The following is a 19,606-nucleotide window of genomic DNA, read 5'->3' on the forward strand; positions in this document are numbered from 1 at the left end:
GCCTTTTACTTACTGTGATTAAGTTGTATTAACATCTCTGTACCTCGTTCTCCTGTCAGTAGAAGGGGAACAGTGCATTTTTATTTAGTTAGGTGCTTTGAAAGACCTCTATTTTTTTATATCATCCAATGATTAGTCATAGATTAGTCTGCAATAAGGCACTATTTAGGGAGAAAAGAATTCTGAAAAGAGCTTGGGAGAAGTCACAGTGCATAATCTAAACATAACGTCTGGGTGCAATGCTGATGTCAGAGGATTAATGTAATCTTTAGATGGGGATATTTAACAGATTTTTGCCTCCTTACTGGATGTGGGTATGATTACTTCTGGTTTGATGTCTTCAGGTCATATGTGAGCAGTTCAAAAAGGATGATGAACTAGAGACCTCAAAAAAGTCTAGTGAGGCTATTTAAAGGGTTGGTCAATATGCCTGTAATAGGAGTCCAGAAGTTCTCCATTTCCCTCTTTGGAGAAGGATGACAGGTTGATTTGGTTGAGCTGTATGTGCTGCATGAGCAGACGACAAACTTCTGGCTAGTAGCCTCAAAGTCCGCTCTCTTGGAAGGCAGAAATTGAACAAATCCAAGCCCTTGTTAGTCAACAGGAGGAGGAGTAGTTTTGGTTTTTTTCTATTCCTGACAGTTGTCTGAACACATTTCTTTTTTGAAAAGAGACTTTGATTAAAAAAATTAATTTGGAGAGGGTCTGTAGTATGTGTTTTGCAGGATGTCAGACCAGATGATTGCAGAAAAGACTCAAGACTGGATAGTGGGTGATACAAAGATTACCAGGAATTTGTCTAAACAAACTTGTTTATGTAAAATGTTGATGAATTCTGTGTCAAGGGACCTGTTAATTTACTAAAGGTACTCAAAGCTGGTGTCAGTCCAAGAATATAGTCAGTATCACCAAGCTGCTGGGCACTTCTGATATTAGCTGAAGTGGGAAAAATGTTCAGCAGGCTTCTCCCCTGAACCAACACAAAACCTCCTGTTTTTAATCCTTTCAGATCAGTTTCCCTGTGAACACCAGGGCCTGTAAGATAGCAAGGTGGACCCCGCAATGCTGGTCACTTCTGACAAAGGGGGCCCTGGTAGATAAGCACTATATGAGTCTCAGGCAGAAATGAATTATTTTAATTAAATATCTGAGTCAAATCACTCATTTGTGTTTCCCACTCCTGCTTTAGAGGGGGTGGGGCAACTAACCTTGATGTAGCTGTTTACATGGTTCCAATGTTACCATCCTGGCTAAACAAACCGAATCAGCGTGTGGCTTTTCCATGTTCAAACTTACTCTTCATTAGCTACCTGAAAAGGAGCACAGCGCGTACTGTTGTATTTCTCTTTAGATTTGTTTCTCTTTCTTTATAGCATGATATAATTTTGGTACAGGAGCTGAAGGATTGATGTTTTCAGCAGACTGATTTTTGTCCTGAAGCAAACAAATGAGTCACAGTTGGCTAGTAAGAGTGGAGCTTGTTCATGTAAACCAGTCTGTGGTACAAGGTCAGGATGTATTCCTAGTGAAGGTGGGAAAGAAGGGAGAAAATCAAGTTTCCCCAAACTTTCTTAGTTCTCTTTGGAGTGAGCTCTGTTTAAAAGGTCACCGATCGCTGACCTTACAGAAATATACCACTGTCTTGTCCAGCCTTCCTGTACTTGAAGGTGAAATTGGTGTTTTAGCGACTGTTCCCTGCTGCAGCGTGTGTTAAACCGAGTTGACTGATACCTAAAAACTGTGGCTGTTCATCAGGGCTTTAAAAATTTTACCTTACTTTATATATCGCCTGTGGGAGCGTAAGCCATCAGTTTGTGTAAAACAAGCTGTTTTTCTAGAATATCTGCTCTTTAAAAAAAAAAAAAGTCAGGTGGGTTCACTTTTCTCAAAGGCTGTATATTAGACTCATTTTTCTAGTGAGTAGGTTTAAATTTTTCCCAGTAGCTTTAAACTTTGGGGGTGTCAATCCTGGTGACACTTGGCTAGTAACTGTGTTTATGATCAGTCCCAGAAAGCCTGGTCAAACTGCTTCTGCTCACCGTGTTTGGGAGCAGGCTGAGAACTGTGCACGTTTAACATGTCCATTGCCATCGGAAGAGTTCTCTGGTTGTTTCTGTTTAAGGACAGTAGCAGAAGGTTCATTTTCCAAGAATAACTTTTCCTGTTTCAAAATGATCAGAAGTTTGACGCCATACCGAATTGTTCACAAGTAGCTTTACAGGTCTTGTCTATTTGATGGTACCATTAACATAGTTGGTGTTTTTCATTACACAGCATTGCAATACAGTGCCATTTTGCAATTTCTTTGCATTGTACTTGAAAATAAGTTGAACTGCAGACTATTTAAAACCGCTTTCCTGCGCTTTCAGTAGCAGTGAGAGCTTACCTTACGTGAAGCCTTTATTGAAAATTATATTTTGTAACAACCTCATAGATCTTTAACAAAACCAAGATTTATATTAGCTTTGTATAAATGTTTGTGGCTTACAATTTTATATGTTTAACTTTTTATAAACTTCCAGGGACGACTACTTATTGTAAATTTTTCTCCTTGCTTTAGTTTAAGGTTTACTATAAATTATTTCAAAGGGAGGTCTTAGAAGAAGCATCACTTCCTTTTTATAAAACAGTTGATTAACAGTTTCAAGTCTCTTACACTCGCTTGTACATTGCTCTGTACATACTCCATTAAAGTGTTGCCTTCTAGCTATTAATATTTGCTTTGCGTACAAAAATTACTGACGACAAATAAACATATACAGCCTCATGTTGGTATTATGAAATTATTTTTTCAAATTAATAATGTGTGGAGGCAGCCAACTGACACTTTTTTGTTGGTTGGCTAAGGCCAGCTGTTCTGCTCCTGCCACATCTTGTGTTTCAAATAAAATATGTAATAGTCTCTGGTCTCAAGCAAGCTCTTTGCTAAAAGGGCTCATCTTGTTCAGCCTGATTGCTTTCTCTGCAGCAGAGAGGCAAAAGGAAACTGCTGACTTGTATTTGACAACCAGTTTGGTACTCGGTATTTAAAATATTGATGACACTTGCGTGTGTTCTGGCGTAAGTGGCAAGCCTCTGTATAAATTATGTATCTCAGTATTGCAGAGTTAGATTTTTTTCTTTTAAGCTATTTTTTTGAATAAGCCAGCCTCTACCTCCACTAGAAATGGATCACTGGCTGTTTTGCAACCGGCTGCAATGTTTTGCAGCAGAACATTGATTTCTCCTTGTCAATTTTTATAGGTGAGATACTTGATTTTCCACAACCGCCCTTGGATTTGGCTGGCATGCTGTGGACACTCGATCTTTGAAAATACTCAGGCCGAGTGATGCTTATTTAGAGAGTTAGCGCTCAACATCAGTATTCATCTTGATAATCGGAACAAACTGTAAAAATTCTTAGTGTTTGTGAATGCTGCTGTGGATTCGTAGGAGCCTGTGTGCTCTCCCCCAGCCTCTGCATTGTGGAGAGCAGAGCTCACTCTGGGAAGGAGCCGCCTCCGCTCCCTGAAACTAGGAGTTAAAAACCTGTCAGATGCCCTGAAACTTCACCCAGCCCCACAGTGCAGCTTTGGTTCCAGGTCCTGCCTCTTCCTAGGAGGGTTGTTTCTGAGGAATCACAACCTCATCTCTTGACCACTTCTTTTGCACTGAAACAGTTGTATCAAATGAACACCATTTGTGACGTTGCTCTGACTTTGAAAACCAACCTCTTTAAGGTTGTTTTTTTTTTAAAGCTTTTTTTCTTGCATCGTATTTCCTGAGATGCAGTCAGCCACCTGAGGAGTGAGACTGACAACATCTAGAACTCAACAGATTGTGTTAGGTTGTTTGGTTTTGGGGTTTTTTTTAAGCCAACTATTACAAGTGTAATTGCATCAAGGTTCACCTAGGCTTTAGGTAAGCTCTTGTTGACTAAAGCCCTCATTGGGAATCGGTCAGTGTGCTGTACCGTCCAGCAGCACCTCATGGACTCCGGTAACCTTCCCACACTGATGCACCTGGGGGCTGACAGCGGCGGGGAGAGCCAAAGGAGGGGCAGGGAAGGAGCGTGTTACAAGATTTATGTGAGCAAGTGGAAGTTTCTTCACTTTCACAAAGCTCTTGATTTAACAAAACACCTCATTGCGTGTACAGCTGAATGTAGGTTGGGTTTTCGAGCCTCTTCCTTCCTGTTAAAGTAACTCAGTGATTACACAATAACTGCATAAGGGAAGGAAAGTGGCGTGAAGCTCTGCCGAAAGAGCTTCCCTGGCTGCCCCGCCAGCAGCAGGAGCTGGTTTCCGAGCTGATCTTAGGAGTCCTGTTCCTGCCGGGCAGCTGACCTGACTGTTAAGCTCTACAGCAGCTGAAGGACAAAGTGCTGGAGGAGCGGCTGCCAAGTGAGCAGGGCCCGTCGGGGAACACGGCTGGAACTAGGGCAAGAGTCCGTACTGGCGCAGACCCTGCTGGATTATTTTTTTTTTCTCTAAACCAAAGCAGAAAAAAAAAAGGTGATAACATCGAGTCACTTCTGGCCAGCCCACCTAATGCACTGCTTGGCTGTGTTTTCCACACAAGCTGAAATGTTTTCAGAGTGTGCGAAATGTGAGTTACTAGATTAAATTAACAAGAAGGGTCCAGATAGACCGCGTCCCACAAGGTTCTGCAATCGTGTTTTATTTGTGCCTGACTTTAGGTAGTACTGGATTTCTTTTCTCTGCTTTCTTCCCGTGTGTTTCTATGCACATTTGAAAGTGAGGGGCAAGACATTTGTTCCTGCTGGAGTGCAGCTTCCACCATCAGCAGCTCTGTGGGCTCTGGGATTCTTGCTCACTATTGCTCCTAAGAGAAGGTCCTGCACGATCGCAGAGCGAGCCCTGCGCCAGCCGCTGTGGCAGTCAGTACTTATTCCCGAGTTCAGTAAACAAGCTGCAGATGACTCCAAGATAAGGAATCAAAACATCCAGCAGAAATGAGATGTGCGCTGAGATGGGAGATGCGGTCCCCGCCCATGTGTGCAGCCAAGCTACTGCCTCTGCTCTGCTCCGTGGAGGAGGCCGAGAGTTTGGTTAGTTGTTGAGCACTAGATGTGACAAACCTGGATCCGGGGTGGGCTGTTGCGAGCAGAGGTCTGCTTCAGGGCTCGCAACTCCATACGAAGGTTAATATTTAAAGCCTATGTCCTCCCCGCTGCCGGCCCTAAGCAGCAAGTTGTGTGTTTGCTGTTCCTCAGGCAATGAGGGCTGTAAGGTGCTGGAGAATAAGGCAGGAACATGTTTGTCAGCAGACGCAGGACGTGAATAAATCTCATTTCTCTGCCTGGATGGTTTGAAACATGGTGACCCAGTACAATGACGCTGATCAGTGCAGACTGGTTTTTATTAATACAGGACTTACAGAGCAGGAGGGAGCACAAGACCCTACGCATCCAGCAAAGTGACTTTTCCCCACTCCCAGTTCCTATATTCAATACGGTGGATTGTGCCTGTATAGAAGATGCTGACTGCCCTCCCATGCTTCCTCCTAGTGACAGGCGGCGATGCTTAGAACCAAAATCCATGCCTGATTTCCAGTTAGCACTGGGCCAAACCTTGTATGGTTTTTAGCCACATTGCAGGCTCTGTCCTGTGTTCTCTCTCTTACGTTGCCTGCGGCAGCCTCTTATGTAGAAGAAAGGCACAGGAAAAAAAAAGGAAGAAAAAAAGGCATGTATTTTAATGTTAACGCTCCCCCAGACGACCTTCTGCGCTGACTGAAAGAATGAATGACTGTTTCCATGTTAACTGTATACCATGCAAATGATGTTTGTGGGATGACACCAACCGTGAATAATTTACCTCCAGCAACTCACCACATCAGGCTGTTACAGCAGAAAGCACTTCCACAATTAGTAGGTGTGATCACCAGCCCTGACGTGAGGTTCAACTCCGAGTGCTCTGCGTACCCACGGTCTTTGCATGGGAGTTGTTCTTTGTTTTCAGCTTTTATAGAAAGAAAAGGCAATAGCTATAAATGATACAGATCTTTATGTCATTGCCTAGGCATAATCTTCTGCACTTTATGAGCAGGATTCTCTCTGTTAATCCAAAATCTAATGGTGGGAGCAGCTGTGAATTGATGACCGTTTCCTGTTGTAGCCTCCATTTTCCCTGAAGAAAAAGGAAGCAAACAAAAAAACTTTGGTGAAACCAGCATTTTCAAAGAGTTATTAACATTAGGACTTGCAGGGGAGCAAGTTGAGCAAGCCTTCAGCAGCAACAGCCTTCTTACATCATGTCTGGCATTTGCTAAAAATTGACTTAGAATTAAGGGGAAAACTTCCTCTTTCATTCATGCAGATGACCCAGGCAGCCTCTCCTTCCCCCTCTCTCCCATCCCTACTTACAAAACTTCAGGAGGAAAGGGGATGTGGTGCAGCTCGTGCCCAGCAAAGTGCCGGGTGCCAGGTCTGGCGCAGGGCAGGTGTGCTCAGGCTGGCTGCGGGCGCTCTGGTGCACTGGGAGCGATGGTACCCGCTGCTCAGGGAATTCCTGCTTGATGCAAATCTGTGATGCCCTTTATAAAACCACAACCAAACCAACCTCAGAGTTTCTCGTTGCATCATCTGCTGCGCTTCACAAGCCTGGGAAGGGGACGTCGGCCTGACGTGACTCTGCCAGCTCCGCAGCGAAAGCCTCCCCAGCTCTCCCTCCTCCTCTGCTCCCAACCCCTCTCCCCGCCGATGGCATTACATCTCTGCTCACTGCAGGAAACCTTTCTGCTGTTCCTTCTCTCACCTCTGCAATTGACAGGGACAAACAGTACTAAATACTTTTTTCCAGCATGTAGCAAATCCTAAATCCTCCTCCTGTTTCCAGTGAAACGTTGCCTTTTATTGCACTTATAATAAAGCGGTGCACAATCACCTCTGCTGTCTTTTATCTGGGGATGCCACTGGGGTAAGGGAACATTTTTACATGTAGAAATGTCAGCAGCAAGTCACCGTGGCTGTTTCCTTGTCGTGCCAAAGCACTGATTGATACCATTACAAGATTTCTTCCTTTAGAAAGGCAACCCCAATTGCCTGAACCAGTAGGTTAGATACACGGAGAGTATTGAGACATTTAATATTCAAATTAATTGCCAAAAGTCTCTCTTATCTAAGAGCCTAACAAGGTAAAGCGTTTTGTTTTTCCCTCTTCACAGAAGCAGGGATCGAATGTGAAAGCATCTGGAAGACAGCCAGCCATTTCACTGGAGCCAGCCTTCCCACTCCGTGTCTCCATACCCTGTCTCATTTGCTTGCAGCAAGACAAATGTCTGTGATGATGCCAAAGTCAGGAGAGCAGAGGAGGAATACATGGTCTGGCACCTTCGCTTACGGCTGTGGCTCTCCTGGGAAGTGGAAGTCAGTAACTGTCCAGGCAGGCAGGGAGCCTGCTGTTCCTTGGATGAGAGTTGCTGCCCACGTTGAGGGTTTCTTGGGGCTAGCAGCTTCATGGGCCATCTACAGTCAGTAGGGGGGAAAAAGCACCTCCAGAGAGCAATTCTTACCCTGAAATAGTGTCCCAGGTAGCTCAGGTGAGCCACTCCTCAGCAGTGCCAGAAGCAACTTGGTCTCTGCACTCGCTTTCAGACACCTCCAGTGAAATGAAACCATCTCCACCACAGCATCTTTGTGCTGTATTTCCCTGACAAAGAAAGGGAAATTAGTGTAGAGCACTCTTGAGGTCCTTGGAGAAGAGGTCTCCTCTATCTTCTTGCTGAGGGTTATTTTCAGTGCAGGGTACCTCTTTGTGGCAGGATTTCAGTGGTCCCATCTCCACATTCCCTCTTGTAACAGTCACAAGGCGTTGCAAATGAATGGCTCCAGGTCTTGGCAATGGTGTAGGAAATAACCCCACGTGTTTTACTGTTCCTTAAAAGCAAAAGAACAACTAAATCCTCATTTAAATTCCCACTTCTGTAGCTGGAGCTCTTTGGATCACACATTTCTTTAGCATGGGCTGACTTTTTCCTCCATCTTGTGGTCATACAGATTTCTATTTGTGCAGACACAAATGTCACCCCATCTTTATGTCTCACCTGGCATGGGTAAACAGCCCGGCAAGAGCTCCTAACGCAATGCTTATGAAAAATAGGCCAGAGCTGAAAATATCAGTACGATAAAGAGCAGATCTGCAATGCACAGCTGGTTTATTTGGCTTAAATGGCAAGGTTATTCACTGCATACAATTCTGTTTGAGCCCCATAACATTCCGAAGCAAGCACGCAGCATGGTGCCAGCGTCACGCCACGTAGGTGCCCCAAAAAGTGTTGGAAACATCTGAGCTGCCTCTGTTTGCTTCAGACCAAATCATCACAGAGGAGCCGTGAGGCGGAGGGAGAGCCACTGTGATCTGGGCGCAGGACTGGATTCCAGGAACATCCAAGCACTAAATATAGCAGCCGTGCTCGCTCAGCGGCTTCAGGTCAAGGAGATAATGTCCTGCTTCGGGGCAAGGCTACGGGAGAAATCACATCACCCTAAAGGAAGGTGTGAAATTCAATCCCTAGCACCACATCAGCAACGCCTCCTGGGAATCCCGGGATCGCTGTCTTTTCATTGTTCCATGTCTCTTTGAAGTGCTTGAGAGAATAATGAAATTATATGGGGAAAAACCAGAATATTAATATATTTATTTTGGAACCATGGGCTAAACTCTTCCTCTGCCTGAACATAGGACCTTCCAGCAAGCCTCATTAATGTTTGTAAAAGCTTCTGGACACAAAAAGCATCACGTGAGTGTAAAATCTTAGAGCTTTTGTTTGTTGGCTTGTTTTATAAAAACACCAAAAAACTATTAGGTATGTTGGGGAAATGCCACTTCTGGCAGGGGAATAGCAAGGACCCACCTGTACAAACCAGTAACCCCAGGAAAAATGCCTCCTGGTTGCATGCGTGGAGGCAGGCAATCCCCTGCAGGGTTCCAACTCCATGATGAGAGTGTGGTCACGGTGCCTCATCACTCACGATGCTTTTTCCCCCCATTTCTGCAAGTTCTACACAAATTCTTCTCCCGAAAGGGTGATGCTCTAATTACAAAGACCACAAAGGACTCCTTCGCTTGCTGCTGCTTTCACGCAGGTCTTCTGAAACTTTTGAATTAGCAACTTTTAAATTAGCTGTATTAATAAAATATTTGCTGTCTCTCTCATGCACATTTTAAATTAATAATTGCAATCCTGTTGTAAATACACGCTGGAAAAAAAACCAAATCAGCAACAAATGCAGCACGTGAGTCCCGGTGCACCTATTTGCCTTGTATTTGATCAGCTGTTTTGGGGATGTGGGGCTCCTTTCTGAACCAAAAGCTGAATTACAGCTCAGTGTCGTGGTTTTGTCCCACACCGATGGTTTTTTTGGTGCTGCGGATTGTGGGTAACATTGTGTTTGTGTGTTTTTAGCCTCATGTATTGCCTTGCTTGGATGGGATGGCAATTAGCAAAGCCCTTGTTCTGTGGCAACAGAAGATACCCAGCATTGCAGTTACTGCAAACATCTGCGTTGCCGTTATGCATTATTTTGACCACTGCTGTGTAGTTCTGATTTCCTTTAATTATTGGTTAAGATGGCAAATACCAATGCAACAAATTCTTGGCATTATAAGGAATTGCAAAAGGTTACGTGTATATTGGGGGCATGTTATAAATGCCATTTAGCAGCAAGTGCATGTATTTTTCTCCTAAGAAATCGATAGAAATTTGAAATTCATTAAAAACTGGAATAAGTGGGAGTATTACTGCTCCAAGGAAGAGCCGTGAAGCGAGTTGGTTGACCAAACTGATGAACAGAGGGGACCTGAGGCTCTTTGTCACTCATCAGAGCGGACATGTCTGACGGAAGACAGCTCGCAGTGCCTTGTGCTGCAGAGAAGGGCCGCGAGCGCGGTTTAACGCTCCCTGTCTCGCCAGCCCCATCCCAGCCCCAGCAGCTGCTGGATTCTGTAATTTTTATTTGCATAGGTTGTTCCCTTGCAGCCGGCAGGATGATCTAAGAGCTGCAGGCTCCTGCTTCAGGAGCTGGTTGAAGCGCTCTGTAATAGCTGCAAAGTCTGGGCTTTGCCAGCCATCGAGGCTGGGGAATAAACTCCCCACGTTGATGCAGCGGTTAGCTGGAGGCTTTGCCTTTTGTTGGGCATAATTATATAGAATTTAGGTTCTAGCTTCAACAGTAAAGATCAGACTCTTGTCAAGCCCGTTTAAGAGAAATTTTCTTTGGGTACAGTAATACAATCTACTGTTTGGGCATTCTTAATAGTCATTTTTATCTGATGTGGTCTGCTAGGAATTTTGCTGAGCCCACTTAGTGTCCATAGGGCTAGGAAGATTTCCCCACTAGCAGTCAACAACAGATTCAAGCATGTGTCTTACTCTTCTTTCTGCTTTTGTAAAGTAATATTTCAATGATCTGTGAAGCAAAAAAAAAAAAAAAAACATCTCGGCTGGTTTGTCCTGAGGCTGAAGCCTGCAAAGGGAGTTTGGTCTTGAAAGTCTTTCTTGGGAATATGATTGTGCGTGGATGCTCAGGCCGCCCAGCCCAGTAATGTGCACTTACACATGTAAAAACAGTCCTGTGTGTTCACAGCTTTCCTCTATATTGCTGCTTTTTTCCTGAAAATAGCCTTTGTATTGGTGGTTTGGGTTTTGTTTCTTTTTCCTGCTTTTTTTCTTTTCAGGGAACCTCTTCAAATATCTAAAGAAGAAAGAGCCCAGAGATGCTTTTGGTATTGTGGGAATAACCCTGATGAGTCTTGGAATTTCATCATTGGACAAGCTTCTTTGACAAAAGAAGCACAACTTTTTTAAGTGTCGAAAACTAAAATGACCTTCAAAATATGAACAATCAGCTCAGTAATAGGAAAAACGCCAAATCACGCTTGCTGTTGAAGGGTGGTGGAAGGCGAGCGGGGATGCTCGGTGCCTAGCGGTTTGCTTTATGCAATTTTTAGAAGGCTGATGAATTTCCAACTCGTTAAGTTCTAGATCATTTGGAAAAGGCAGGGACATGGGTAGTATTGATTCACCGCCCTGCTTAGGCGTCCTTTCCTCTGCCGAGTTTCCCAAGCAGATAAAACAAAGAAGGGGAATTCCTAAGAAATGCCGGCTGCCCTGTCGCTTGCAAGCAGACTTTTCTGTTGTAGGGGGAAAAAAAGTGTGCTGGGTTGTTTTTGCACACTGAAAATCATCATTACATGTGAATGACTGGAGACAAGATACTATTTTGCTGTAAAGTGAAGGCAAAGAGTGTGAAAAGATCGTAGGGGAAAGAGAGCCAGGCCGTGAGCGACCTCGTGCCACGTTCAGAGTTTGCCTCCTGGTCGCAGCAGGATCCTCCGATGCCCGAACCCTACCAGACATACTCTCTTTGGTCCTTCCCTCACAAAACCGTGGCTGTGCTCGTTAAAGCTGGCGTGTATCAGACTTTCCTAAAGACACCCCGCTTAAAGAGGTTTGCGTAGTGGCAGGGTGAGGGTGCAGGCTCAGCTGGGAGGGTACGTGGGCACGGACGGTAGCAACCCCGCAGGGACTTCAGTGAGAAATAAAGCTTTAAAAAGCCGGAGAGCGAGGAGGTCGTGGGGGTTCCAGCGGCCCGCGTGAGCTTTGGCATCCCAGCTGCAGTCTGTCCTGCGGCTCATCTTTTCCACCCCGTGGCTGACGCGGCCCCGCTCTCCAGCGGGCCATCTGCCCCTCGGCAGGGTCAGGCCCTCGGGCGCCGCGTGGCGGTGGCCCACGCCGGCTCTCCCGGCTTTTGCGGGTACCTGGCCCCCCGCGGGAGCCGCCCGCAGCCCCTCGCCCCCCGCGCGTGGGGCAGGCCCGCCCCGGGGGCCGCGGGCGCTCCCGCCCCGCGCTCCCTGTCCCGAGTGGCCGCGCAGGAGCGGCGCGGCCCCGCGCGGACGGAGGGGGCCGGCAGGGGGCGCCCGCGGGCCGCGCAGCGCCGGTCACGGGTGGGACCCACGCCGGGGGGGCGGGGGGCGGTCCCGGAGCTCCCCCTCCCGGGGCGGTGGGACCCGGCGCTGGGCCGGGGGCCCCTTCCCCTCCCCCAGCCTGCCCCGGTCCGGGGGCTGCCCTGCAGCTTCCCGGGGCCCGGAGCCCCCCTGCAGTGGTCGGTGTGGAGGAGCGGGGGGAGGTGAGGAAACGAGGGTAGGAGCAATTTGCCGAACGCAGGCTGTCCGTCAGACCCCGGCCTTGAACTGGGGCGGGTTTTTGCTGTCGGTGGGTCCCCGCCCGCGGCTGCAGGGCTCCAGCCGCCTGGAGGGATCGGGCAGACCTCCCCCGGCCCTCTGCCCACTTTCTTTGCGCAAGCTGCGGGCTGCCGTAGGCTCCGGCATTATAGAAGGATGTAGGGTACGGAGACCGGGCACTCGTGGCACCCAGCCTTTTCTTTCCTCCCCTTCGGCAGGGCTAGAGCTGTGCCGCTGGCACCCACCGCGGGGCCCTCCCGCCACCCACCCCGCCGGGCAGGGCAGACCCCGGCAGAGTTGGTTCTGGTGGCACAGGAGAGCTGGCAGAGCCCGCACCTGCGGCACATGTGCCAGCACCGCCCGCCAGCTGCTTCCCAGGAAAGTCACCCAGTGCCCTGCAAAAACCAGTGCTCACGCGTGTTAGCAGCACATCTTCAAAGCTGTATCACCACCCGTTCCCAAGGCCTCCTGGAGACAAGGGTGTCCGGGAGCAGTGTGTTATCACCAGAATGCTCGGGGCAGATTTGGCCGCCCTTCTCCCTGGGAGCCTTGTGCCTGGCTGGGTGGGTGCTTGTCCCGTGGAGGGGCCGTCCCGCGGGGCCCTGGGCGCGGGTACCTGACCCCTGCCTCCGTGAGCTCGGCCTGGGAACCAGCACCTCCCGCTCGAGACTGGCTTACAACACCAATGGTGTGCATCAGTCAGCCTCGTTTTTTAACTTCCTCGCAGGATGAATTTCACAACCCCTACGTTAGTTTGTGTTTCAGCTGTTGCTGTAGATACTGTATCTTCTGTCTGTGCATGTTTTCTTGTTTTTCTCATCTTTCTACAGTCTTACAGACGTAAAAAACTGAAGGAGCACATAAGTTCAGGGTTTCCAAAGGAAACTGTGGTCTGAGACATGCAAAGAAATGTCAGTGGTAGAGAGTTATACTTGTGGTTAGTAACTGTTTATTTGTTTTGCTAAGTAGAAGCAGGTGTTACAGAAGAGTCAGGGTATTTGGGGAAAGAGGCAGAAGGGTTGCGTTGGTCACACGGGTTGGGGGTTGAAAACCTTCTCACCAGTATTAACCATATTGTTTTTAAATACAAGATGCAGAATGCAGTGGAGAGGGAGAATTGTTTTGCTCTAGTCTTTCAACATTAAGATTAAGATCTTTCAACTTCCTTATTTCATTTTCATTTAATGTGCTACATCTTGAAGACCTTACTATCAAGGAATGCATGAAGACAATAGGGAAAGAGTGGCCAGTGGCAGGAACCCAAATGTGTCCACCAAAACCCCTACAAGTGTTCACGGAGAGCCGCAAGTGATTATTAAAACGCCTTGATGTGCTGCAGGCCTAAAGCATATAAGCAGGGCATATAGTATATGCTGAAAAGCTCATGTATTTAAAGGGTTACTTTCTGTCACTTACTACGGTTTATTCTAAAATTTACTGTCTGACAAGAAACTACCAGTGCACTAAAAATTCTTCACTGAAAAGCTCATGTTTGTATCATCTCTTGGCTGACACTGGTTGCTAACAAGATGCTACAGTATTTGCTCTCTGCTGATGCCATGTGTATCCAGGAATGTTTGTTTCATGTTTGTCTTCATGACCTTGAACACTTCTTTTCTAAATAGGGTCTGGGATGTGTTGTATCCCACACAGCTGCAGGCGTCTTGCGTGGTTTAGTTCTTCATGTTTTATAAGACTAATAATGAAATTGCAGGAACGAGAGTCTCTGTAGAAGTGGAAAGGTGTTGGCAGGTGAAAAGGGCAGCTATGAATGAACAGCTGGGTGCTGGGGCACTGGCACCACTCAGCACGTGATACCTGCTGCCTCCAAGTACAAGATCTGTCCATAGCGTGGGTTGCAAGGAGAGGAGCGAAGTCCAGTTGCATCTAAGAGTTTGCATGAAGATCAAGGGAAGGTGCCTTGAACTTTAATCCAGGTTATTTACACAGTTGGTTGTTTTTTTTTTCCTAATCAGGTTCACAGCTCTAATTGGCGCTTTGTGCAAGAGGTTTAATTTCCTGTGTCAGGATGTTATTTTTAATTACTGTGACCAGGATTTGGTTAGGCTTCCGTTTTTCTTCACATCACCCAGGTAGGATGCTTCCTCCTCTATGCTGGTAAATTGACTCCCTCATACCAGGGCCCCAAATCAGACTGACAGGGGAGAGTTCCCACTGTGCACAATTTTCAGGATTAATGTTTGCTCTCTGGTTCACTAATCTGCTTCTGTGCCCCCTTCCTGGTCTTACACACCGTGAGCAATTAGTTTATCCAAAGTGTGTGAATAATCTGCTGTTCTGACAGTAAAAAAGTACATGCCCGAGTGCATCTATATATGTCTAAAAAATTACTCTTTTGGAATAGAATCACTTATACATTCTGATATTTATTGCTGTTGTTTCCTTGCTTATTAAAGTTGAATTTGACATAGATATATATTATGTCCAGTTATCACTTTACACAGTGTGCGTTGGCCAGTTTGGCCCCCTCTGCTGCAATGACGGTGCTTTTTGCCAAGGAGAAATCCAGCACGTAGGTCAGGCTGCAAGATCAGTGTCTAGTCCCTGAAGACAAAGCTGAGGTTGAAATTCCTCTCTCATTCAAAGCTCTGCAAAAGACAGTGAATAAAAATCTTTGAGATGCAAAGGTACCGGTACAGATCTGGGAAGGATAGGGGTTGTGTCAATGAAAACATTTTACAAACTAAAGCTTGAACATGGTTTTGTATTTAAATATTTGGGTGATCAATTTGCATCAGGATTTGCTCTAACTGCTGTTGAGGGAGTGGGTTTCCACCTTCTCTTTTCTGAGTGCTCTTGATTGTGATATTGGAAGAAGCTGTGAAGGGCTCTGATCCTCACCAGGGGAGGCAGGAGGAGAACGGTCAGCAAAAAGGAGAAGAAACCGAAAAACTGCCTTTATGCCTTCAGATTACTTTCCAGGTAGTTTATTTATTGTATTTTTCTTCTGGTGGAGTATGGGGAATTCATGAGCTACCAAGGGAGGGGAAGTTTTGCAAGGCCGGCGGCGTTTCTGTGCAGCTGAAGGTGGACACGAGTGTTGAACAAGGTGCAGTTTGGAGTTTTCAAGCGAGGGCAGAGATGAAACCCCTCGCTGGGTTATGTGCAGCTGATGTTTGAGCAGAAAAGGGCTGTGTTTTGTGAGCAGCAAGGGAACGACTGTCTGTCGTGCAAGGGCTTGCTGGAGGTCGGGGAGCAGATTCCTCTGGTGGTACTGAGCAGGTGGGGGTGGGATGTGCCCCCTCTCACCCACGGGGTATTGCCGGGGGGGCCCTTTGCTGCGGGACGGTGGCGTGGCCGCCTCGCCTGGACTCCCCAGCCCGCGCTCCTCCCCTCGGCGTGGACACGGGGAGGAGCGGGGCTCCCGGGATCACGCCGAGGCGGGGAGGACTAAAACATGGCAGGCAGCTCTGCACAGTGAGTGCACAGGCTTTTGCTCTGGGTTTTCTAACTGCGTCTGGGGGGGGACCCAGCTTCGCGCTGGCATTCCCTGGCAGTGCCAAACTGCCTGGAGCCCTTTGCTCGGTGGGACCAGTTGGCAGGAGCCCATCCCTGCGGCATGGGAGGCCTGCAGCACCCACTGGCGCCTGGGGCTGCCCCGCAGCAGGGCACAGGGCCAGGGCTGTGCGTGGCTGATGCTGATAAGCCATTCTTGCCACAGCCTGGGGTGTGTAGGGAGGGAGATAAAGGCGCACGGGGCGTTTGGTGGCTGTTACTTGGTGCGGTGAGGGCAAACTCGGAGCTTGCACCGGAGGCCTGGGGCTGCAGCAGGAGGAGGGGAAGGGAGTGATTTCAGAGCAAGCAGGGAGCCCTGTGGTGTGTGGGAAGGAGCTGGCTTTTCTGGGGGTTCAGCTCCAAGCACGGCCCAGGCTGCTGCTCCATGTGTGTTTTCCAGTTCCTAGTCTCCTGGCGTGCACGTTGCCATATTCAGCAAAGGCTGACTTGTCCCCCAGCGCTGCTTTTGGAGGAGCAGCAGAGGCACACCCTGTCCCGCATCCACAGGGATGCATCCCGTCCCGTGGCGAGGCTGGCTTCTGGTGCCGGGCTGCGGAGGGCACACTGCCCCGCTCCTCCCTCCCCTCCGTGCAAACCAGAGCCTGCTTTCACACCTGGTATGGGCTCTCTGGGAGAATGCAATGTGGGAATGTCAAGGTGTAGTAATTGCTGTGCCAGCTCCTGCCTGTGGATGCTGAATCTTGAGTAGCAGTGGCCATGCGTGTCGAGGCGTCCTCAGATCCCCTCTGTGCTCCGGCTGCCAGGGCCGGCTCCAGCCGGGACACACAGCCGCTGTGCGGTCACCGCCGGCAGAGAGAGGCAGGGTCGCAGACCTGCGAGGGGAAGGGTTTGGGTAAGTTTGGTCAAGCGCTGTGCCTGGGAGCAGAAAAAAGGCTTCCGCAGCAGGTTTGTCCAAGTGGCAGTGTCAGAATCAGACCTTGTCACATAGCTCTGTATCCTTTGGTGTTCTGTGCATCCGGCACTGCGTTATTTAGTCATTCATTTACAGTCAGGTTATACCCTCTGTAGGAAGCCTTCCCTACCATCACACACGGCGTGGAGGTGCAGCGCGGGCCACGCGTACAGGCTGTAGTGCTGGGGGTTAGGGCACCGCGGGGGAAGCTGGCCCTGCTCGCTCAGTGCCCAGTGGAGGTTTGGAGGGAGCGTCACCCTGTTACTGTGCTTGGGCAGCGCTGCGTGGGGTGCCCGTGCTCGCCTCCTGCAGCCCTTGAACCCCAGGTATAACTCTGCAAATGGTCTTTGCTCTTCACTGGTGATTTTGGGTCTTTGTCTCATTTTGCAACATTAAAAAAAAAATACCAGCCACATCAACAGCAAAGTGCAAAAGCCTTGATGTGCTTGAAGTGCTTAAAATGCTTTGATAGCTTCCTATAGCACAAGCCGGTGGAGATTAAAGTGAATTAGCGGAGCAGAAAGGCAGTGTCACTGGGGAGAGCAGGCTGCTGAAGCAGGAGCACAGGGTGATGCTCAGCACCCCCGTTCGCCATCGCCCGACTCCGGTCTCGCTGCCGCTCAGGCTCTTTGGGGCTGGTTTGGGCCGTTCCTCTGCCAGGCTGACTGCGGCAAGTAGCCGACAGCAGATAAAGTAGAAAAAGACGTTCACAACATTAATGAAAGCTTTGACAAAAAGGAAGTGAGGGAAACTATTGTCTCCTTGGCCTTATTCTCATAATGTCTGTGTGTAATAAGTCTTTTGGTTATGCTTGTGGCTTCTGTGACAAAGCAGTGATTTAGGGGGCTGTCTTTACAGAGGCAGAGCTGCTCACATGGGCCAAAGTGCTGGTAAGTAATATTTTACCACAAATTGTTGTAACTGGAGCTTGACAACTGCAGTAGGAAGGAGGATGGGGGTTTGCATTTGATTTACTAGTTGACTTACTGCAATTTGCAAGAGTGAGCTTTGTGCTAGCGCAGCCACGAAATTGAAAATCCTGCAAGTAAAAGTCCATGTGAGTGAAACTGGGGAGGGGAAAACTGTTTTGCTGCCAGGATCCCCAGAGGTCGCCTGGATCAGTGGGAGGCACGCATGCATCGCGGCTGCAAACTGGCTTCTCAAACTGACGGCATCTCGGGATGCCCGGGAGCCTTTCCCACGCATCGCCAGTGCAGTATGACGGTGGGAACCAGAGGTCCTGTCTTTTGGTGTGGACATCAAGTATAAAATAATTCCTCTGGGCAGCAGTGCTTTCTCTCTGACCCTTCAAACCAAGGCAGAAGTTAAAGGGATGTTCTCCTAAACCCAACCGGTGAGGCGTCTTTAAGATGAGCTTTAAAGAGGGAGGGAGGAAGGCTGCTGCTTGGGCTTGCATCACTGTGAAAATTCAGGTCATGTTTACTACGGGCAGCTGGAAAATTATGATCTCAGATGCTAACAAGTAACATCTGAAAGGAAGCATTAAAACATTTGAGCTGTTTTGTAAGCACCTACTTCACTTTTTTTCCAAAACCAGTTTAGCTATTTTTAAGGATTCATTTGTCCTGTTAGGTACCTGATGTTGGCTTATCTAAAATAAGTGAAAAAGAACAAGAGGTTGCCCTTCCTTTGAATTTCAAATGGAAAAATGATTTTGTCGGTTGTTTTGTTTTTTTTTTTAAAGACCCCAAAACAACAAACAACCCCACTGTACAGCTTCCTTTCTGCTTCAGAAAGGGTAGTTACCTACTGTCTGAGGGCTTTTTGTCCTTCTGCAAGCTGACCTTGTGTAATTTCCTTTATTTACATTTGGCTGGCACTGGCCTCATTGACTACAAGAGTTTATACAACGACTTTTGAGAGGAATACCGAGGCTTGCAGAAGCGAGTTTTGCCCCATGTTGTACTCTTATTTACCAGTACGAAGTAGATACACAATGCTACTGTATAAAAATAAGTAGTATTATGCTATTTTATTCTGTCCTTAATGCCTTTATACCAGGATAACAGAGGAGGTTGTGGGCAATTAATTTAAACCAGGTGGGAAAAATTACTCGAAATTGTTTCTGTGCAGGGAGACATCTGATAGCGTTACAGTTTTATGTGCTTTTATTTATGTGAACAGCATGCAGCCTTTGTAATGCTTTTTGGGGGGGGGGGGGGGGGCGGGGGGGGGTTGTTTTGAGGAAGCTGTCGCAAATAATGTTTTTTCACTGCTGTAAGTGAGCCAGAGTCAAATTTGGAGACAGATCAGCATCCCAGGACTTTGGTATTTGCATTAAGTCTGCTCCACTTGCATGTGTGATCACCTCTGTTCTAGAACTTCTACAACCAGAATGAAAACAAATTGCTCTTAATACATATCAGTGCCATGATGAGTCCTTCAACAAGGAGTTAATTTCCAAGTCTAACACATGCACTGATATTTGGAATTAGGCAACATGGCACCGTTACTCCTTGTAGGGTTTGGTGATGCTAGGAATTACGGGCTAAGCAGGGAAGGGCGTAGCTCAGCTGGTGTAAAAAGAAATAAGGTTTGAGAGAGAGAAAATTGCCCTTTAGTGCAACTATCCTGCTATTTAGTAGCTTGATTTCTGATACATGAGCTGCCTTGCCTGGCATGGAGAAAGTATTCTGCAATTCAGAGGGATGATAAAATAATTACATGATTGCATGCTTCTTGAAGACATGAGGAGAATGTTCCTAAATGCCACCAATTCAGTTACCACTCGAAGAAGAAAAGGCTCCTTCTAATCAGGCCGCCCCGGGTAAGGGTTTACAAGAGTACCCTTGAGGTCAGCGCTAATCTACCAGCTTCCAAGCAACTCATTTAAAAGGAGGTAGGATTGCCCAATTTGCAGGGTAAACACGCGGCTTCAGGCTGAGGAAGCAGCATGTGACAGCCACGCTGCCAAGAGCCCTTGGGGAGGGGAAGCAGGGGGCTGCACCCCGCAACACCCCTCCCCCGGGCA

General features: G+C 47.7%; 1 protein-coding gene across 1 annotated transcript in view; it reads left to right on the top strand.

The window, feature by feature from the left end:
- The first annotated feature begins 15,517 nt into the window (after positions 1–15,517).
- The window catches only part of ARSG (arylsulfatase G), a 40,976-nt gene continuing 36,887 nt past the window's right edge, over positions 15,518–19,606 (top strand). The window contains exon 1 of the mRNA XM_064467113.1: positions 15,518–15,623. The gene's annotated coding sequence lies outside the window, so the exon portion shown is untranslated. The remainder of the gene's footprint in view (positions 15,624–19,606) is intronic.

This window comes from Phalacrocorax carbo, chromosome 16 (assembly GCF_963921805.1).
Source record: "Phalacrocorax carbo chromosome 16, bPhaCar2.1, whole genome shotgun sequence".
NCBI lineage: Eukaryota > Metazoa > Chordata > Aves > Suliformes > Phalacrocoracidae > Phalacrocorax > Phalacrocorax carbo.